This window comes from Papio anubis, chromosome 9 (genome assembly GCF_008728515.1).
Source record: "Papio anubis isolate 15944 chromosome 9, Panubis1.0, whole genome shotgun sequence".
In the NCBI taxonomy this organism is placed as follows: domain Eukaryota; kingdom Metazoa; phylum Chordata; class Mammalia; order Primates; family Cercopithecidae; genus Papio; species Papio anubis.
The window spans coordinates 24,267,931-24,274,224 of NC_044984.1; the positions used below are offsets into that span (position 1 = coordinate 24,267,931).

The following is a 6,294-nucleotide window of genomic DNA, read 5'->3' on the forward strand; positions in this document are numbered from 1 at the left end:
AGGTGACTCTTGCTATGTTTTAGCAAAGAGACTGGTGGCATTTTGCCCCTGCCCTAGAGATTTGTGGAACTTTGAACTTCAGAGAGATGATTTAGGGTATCTGGCAGAAGAAATTTATAAGCAGCAAAGCTTTCAAGAGGTGACTTGGGTGCTGTTAAAAACATTCAGTTTTAAAAGGGAAACAGAGCATAAAAGTTCAGAAAATTTGCAGCCTGACGATGGGATAGAAAAGAAAAACCCATTTTCTGAGGAAAAATTCAATTTGGCTGCAGAAATTTGCATAAATAACAAGGAGCCAAATGTTCATCCCCAAGACAATGGGGAAAATATCTCCAGGCATGTCAGAGAACTTTGTAGTGGCCCATCCCATTACAGACCCAGAGGCTGAGGAGGAAAAAGTGGTTTCATGGACTGGGCCCAGGGTCCCTCTGCTGTGTGCAGTCTAGGGATTTGTTGCCCTGTTTCCCAGCTGCTCCAGTTGTGACTAAAAAAGTCCGACATACAGCTTGGGCCATGGCTTCACAGGGTGCAAGCCCCAAGCCTTGGCTGCTTCCAGATGGTGTTGAGGCTGTGGGTGCACAGAAGTCAAACACTGAGGTTTGGGAATCTCTGCCTAGATTTCAGAAGATGTGTGGAAACACCTGGATGTCCAGGCAGAAGCTTGCTGTAGGGGCAGGGCCCTCATGGAGAACCTCTGCTAGGGCAGTGCAGAAGGGAAATATGGGGTTGGAGCCCCCACACAGAGTCACTACTGGGGCACTGCCTAGTGGAGCTGTGAGAAGATGGCCACCATCCTTCACATCCCAGAATGGTAGATCCACTGATAGTTTGCGCCATGCTCCTGGAAAAGCTGCAGACACTCAACGCCAGCCCATGAAAGCAGCTGGGAGGGAGGCTGTACCCTGCAAAGCCACAGAGGTGAAGCTGTCCAAGATCAGGGGAACCCACCTCTTGCATCAGCATGACCTGGATGTGAGACATGGAGTCCAAGGAGATCATTTTGGAAGTTTAAGATTTGACTGCCCTGCTTGATTTCAGACTTGCATGGGGCCTGTAGACCCTTTGTTTTGGCCAGTTTCTCCCATTTGGAATGGCTATATTTACCCAATGTCTGTACCCCCATTGTGTCTGGGAAGTATCTACTTGCTTTTGATTTTACAGGCTCATAGGCATAAAGGGCTTGCCTTGTCTCAGATGAGATTTTGGACTGTGGACTTTTGAGTTAATGCTGAAATGAGTTAAGACTTTGGGGGACTATTGAGAAGGCATGATTGGTTTTGAAATGTAAAAAGCACATGAGATTTGTGGGGGGGCCTGGGGCAGAATAGTATGTTTGGTTGTGTACCCACCCAAGTCTCATCTTGAATTGTAACTCCCATAATTTCCACGTGTTGTGGGAGAAACCTGGTGGGAGGTAATTGAGTTATGGGGGTGGGTCTTTCCCATGCTGTTCTCCTGATAGTCAGTGGGTCTCACGAGATCTGATGGTTTTAAAAATGGGAGTTTCCGTGCACAAGTTCTCTCTTTGCCTGCCACCATCCACGTATGATGTGACTTGCTCCTCCTTGCCTTCCTCCATGATTGTGAGGCCTCCCCAGCCATGTGGAACTGTATAAGTCCAATAAACCTCTTTCTTTTATAAATTCCCTCAGGTATTATATTTACATGAAAAATCTCAGACAACAGGAGGCAAAGATTCTTGTTCAGATTGTTTCATGCAACTGAAAATGTTTCTTATAGTCTCTCATAATCCACATTTAAAATATTATGCATAAGCTTTGCACAGTGGCAGTAACATAGCCAATGAGGTTTATCCGAGGCACAATTATTGCTGATTGAAAACATTTCCCAATACCCTGCCATGAAGACTCCTGTAATAGTTGGCATTATTATTTTGACAGTCTCTACAGAGACTGAATATAATATTGTGATATATATATAAAAACATATAGCCTTGTAATAATTAAAGACATTTTTACATTTAAAGACATTATTAAAGATATAGTTTCTTTAAACCTGTATTCTCTCTTCTCTCTAAATCATACTCAAATAATAGTAAAGAGTTCAAAAAGTAAAATATTTCAAGGAAAAAATGGCTAACATGGTAAAACCCTGTCTCTACTAAAAATACAAAAAATTAGGCCGGGCGCGGTGCTGGCCAGTCCCAGCTACTTGGGAGGCTGAGGCAGGAGAATGGCATGAACCTGGGAGGCAGAGCTTGCAGTGAGCCGAGTTTCAGGTATGTCTTTATTAGCAGTGTGAAAAAGGACTAATATACACTGTTATTTCTTGATTTTTAAACAAAGGTGTTTAATATTAGCTCTTGACTTTTTACTATGGGAGGTGAGGATTTAGCTTACTTATCGTTACATACCATTTCCCCTTTTCTAACACATTATTATGATTTTACCATAATTCTTGGTATATAATATTCAGTGTTTATAATACTAGGAGTATGTGAAAATTACTTGTAATTAAGCCATGTAAAGTGATTATGATTCCATTTCCTGCTTTGAGCAACTTTTGGTTTTCTTTGGAATTCATAATTATCTCTGTTGTTTGCTTAGTTTTATATCATTAATCCTAAACCTCTCTGCTAGAAGTGTCACACCATAAAGTGGTATAACAATTGCTATCTTTCCTTCTCTTTTCTCTCCTCCTTCCCTCTTTCCTTTTCTCCCTTTCTTTCTTTTCTCCCTACCCTTCCCTTCCTTCTTTCTTCTCTCTTTTCTTCTTTTTTTCCTTCTCTTTCTCTCTCTGTCAGCACTCCTGGTGCTCTCTCTTACTTCAATCTGGACTGGTTGCTCTCTCAACCAGCCTGCTGTACAGTTCTTTTTCTTTTTACGAGACAGAGTCTTGCTCTGTCACCCAGGCTGGAGTGCAGTGGTGCAATCTTGGCTCACTACAACCTCTGTCTCCTCGGTTCAAGCAAATCTCTTGCCTCCTCCTCCCGACTAGCTGGCATTACAGGTGTCCGCCACCACACCCGGTAAGTTTTGTATTTTTAGTAGAGATGGGCTTTCATCATGTTGGCCAGGCTGGTCTTGAACTCCTGACCTTGTGATCTGCTTGCCTCGGCTCCCCAAAGTGTTGAGATTACAGGCATGAGCTATTGCGCCCAGCCTTCCTGCTGTACAGTTCTTATCCTGGGATCTTCCTTCACTTTCATATTGAGTACTCTATTTGCTCTTTCTTACAATTTATTGGCTTGCTTGTATTGGCGGGACCACTTCCTCTATTATCTTCTTGGAAAAAGTAAATGAGAATTAAATCTTTTGAGACCTCACAAGTTTGAGAATTTCTTATTCTATCATTGCATTTACTTGATAATTTGGCGAAGTATAGAATGCTGGGTTTGAAATAATTTTTCCTTAGTACTGTGAAAGCTGCTATTATTATTATTTTATTTTATTTTATTTTTTTTGAGATGGAATTGCCATTAGGGAGCTGGAGTGTAGTGGTGACCTGCCTCCTCACTCCCACTCATGCCTCCCCCAAGTAGCTACACTACAGGCTTCAGCCACACGCCTCGCTAATTTTTTGTATTTTTAGTAGAGACAGGGTTTTACCATGTTAGCCATTTTTTCCTTGAAATATTTTACTTTTTGAACTCTTTACTATTATTTGAGTATGATTTAGAGAGAAGAGAGAATACAGGTTTAAAGAAACTATATCTTTAATAATGTCTTTAAATGTAAAAATGTCTTTAATTATTACAAGGCTATATGTTTTTATATATATATCACAATATTATATTCAGTCTCTGTAGAGACTGTCAAAAATGGCTAATGCCAACTATATTGCAAGTCTTCATGGCAGGGTATTGGGAAATGTTTTCAATCAGCAATAATTGTGCCCCTCGGATAAACCTCATTGACTATGATACTGCCACTGAGCAAAGCTTATATGTAATATTTTAAATGTGGATTATGAGAGACTATAAGAAACATTTTCAGTTGCATGAAACAGTCTGAACAAGAATCTTTGCCTCCTGTTGTCTGAGATTTTTCATGTACATATGCATTTTATAGCTGGAAGACTGCATAGCTTTACCACGTAGATTCATTGTTTAGCATATTTGGCAGTAAAAAACACAAAAGGAAAACGTTAAAAGTTACCATTCACACTCCCACCATTTAAAAAGAATAATTTATTATACAAAGTAAAAAGTAAAATTACAATTCCCACTTACAGGAAGATGGAGAGATATACTTTTCCCCGTTCTTCCCACTAAGAACAACTAAAAACCCTGAACACTGTATACAAAACAAACGTAAGAGAAGACTCTGCCGGGCGCGGTGGATCACACATGTAATCCCAGCACTTTGGGAGGCCGAGGCGGGCGGATCACGAGGTCAGGAGATCGAGACCATCCTGGCTAACACGGTGAAACCCCGTCTCTACTAAAAATACAAAAAATTAGCCGGGCGAGGTGGCGGGCGCCTGTAGTCTCAGCTACTCGGGAGGCTGAGGCAGGAGAATGGCGGGAACCCGGGAGGCGGAGCTTGCAGTGAACCGAGATCGCGCCACTGCACTCCAGCCTGGGGGACAGAGCGAGACTCCGTCTCAAAAAAAAAAAAAAAAAAAAAAAAAAAAAAAAGAACACTCTGAAGCTGGCAGAGAGGAAAGCAGACTGAAGCTGGCAGAGAGGAAAGCAGACTGGCTAGGGACCTAGGAACCTGAGGATCAACATGCTGGTGAGTTTCCCGGGGTTTTCTTTTTGGCTTATATATTCCAGCCCTCGAGCTTAAAAACCTGACTACCCAGAAACACTAACTGGCGTCGACAAAACAAACAACAACCCCAACAAAAGCCTGCTCTCTCCAGCCAAAGAAGTAGGAAAGAGGCAACCTACAAAAACAGAAATCTTTTAGACAATATTTACCCTACTATAGCCAAACACCACAGAAAACCTGTGGCCCCACCCTCACCTATGCCAGCGAAGGCCACGTGGCAGAGCCCAGCCTTCCCACCTCAAGAGGCTGTCACATTTATTCCTGCGGTAGGTAACAAGGCAGGCCCCCTGCTGTGTCACTGAAGACCACGTGGAGAGTCTGGACATCAACCTCCACCAGGCAGCAAAGGGGCTACCTACCCCTTCGCACTGGGTTGGTGTCAAAGCAGGCCTGTTGGAGTCAGGACTTTCACCGTCACCCAGTGGTAATGAGACCACCCCACCATGGAGAGCTGGAACTCCCACTGCTGCCACACTCTTGAAAGTACAACTTATCAAAATGTGTAGGACACAGCTAAAGAAGTGCTGGGGGAGAAATTTATAGCACGAAATGCTTACATTAGAAAAGATAAAAAGTTTCAAATTAGTGACCTACGTTCCCACTTCAAGAGCCTGGGGAAGAAAAAGGAGCAAAATAAACCCAAAGCAAGCAGAAGGAAGGAAATAATAAAGAGCAGAAATCTGTGAAATTGAAAACAGAAAGCAATAGAGAAAATCAATGAAAGAAATAGCTTTTTTTTTGTAAAGGTCAATAAATTCGACAAACATCTAGCAAGACTAACAAAAAGAGAAGACACAAATTACCAATATCAGGAATAAAATGGGGGATATCACTATGGATTCTGCACCTGTCGAAAGGATGAGGAAATACTATAAACACTTTTCACACGTACGTTTGAAAACTTAAGAAAAATAGAACAATTCCTCCAAAACCACAAACTACCATAACTCACCCCAAATAAAATAGATAATTTGAATATCTCTGACATTTTCAAGAAAATCAGACTCATAATTTTAAAACTCCCAACAAAGAAATGTCCAGGCCCTGACGATTCAGTGGAAAATTCTATGAAATATTTAAAGAAGAATTAACACCAATTCTACATAATCTGTCCTAAAAGATAGAAGAAGAGGGGATGTTTACAAATTCATTTTATAAAACTGCTATTATCCTGATACCAAAACCAGACAATGACAATACACAACATGAAATTGAAAACTGTGGACCAATCGATGTCCCTTATGAATATAGATGCAAAAATCCTTAACAAAATATTAGCTAGTAGAATTTAGGAATATATTAAAAGAGTTATACACCATGACCAGCAATATTTATTTCAGGGATGCTAGGCTGGTTCAATATTTAAAAATGAATCGATGTAACCTATCATGTTAACAGGCTAAAACAGAAAAGTTACATTATTACATCAATTATTGTAGAAGCATTTATCAAAATTTGACACATTCATGATAAAAACTCTCGGAAAAATAGATATAGAGAGAAACTTCCTCAACTTTATAAGGAATATGTATATAAAACCTATAGCTAACATTATACT

General features: G+C 40.8%; 2 non-coding genes across 2 annotated transcripts; one reads left to right on the forward strand and one right to left on the reverse strand.

Moving 5' to 3' along the window:
- The first annotated feature begins 1,774 nt into the window (after positions 1–1,774).
- LOC116269106 lies at positions 1,775–1,913 on the forward strand. Its single transcript, XR_004176412.1, has one exon. It is a non-coding gene; the product is annotated as a U4 spliceosomal RNA (small nuclear RNA).
- Positions 1,914–3,760: 1,847 nt separating this feature from the next.
- On the reverse strand, positions 3,761–3,903 carry LOC116269105. Its single transcript, XR_004176411.1, has one exon. It is a non-coding gene; the product is annotated as a U4 spliceosomal RNA (small nuclear RNA).
- Positions 3,904–6,294: the final 2,391 nt, after the last annotated feature.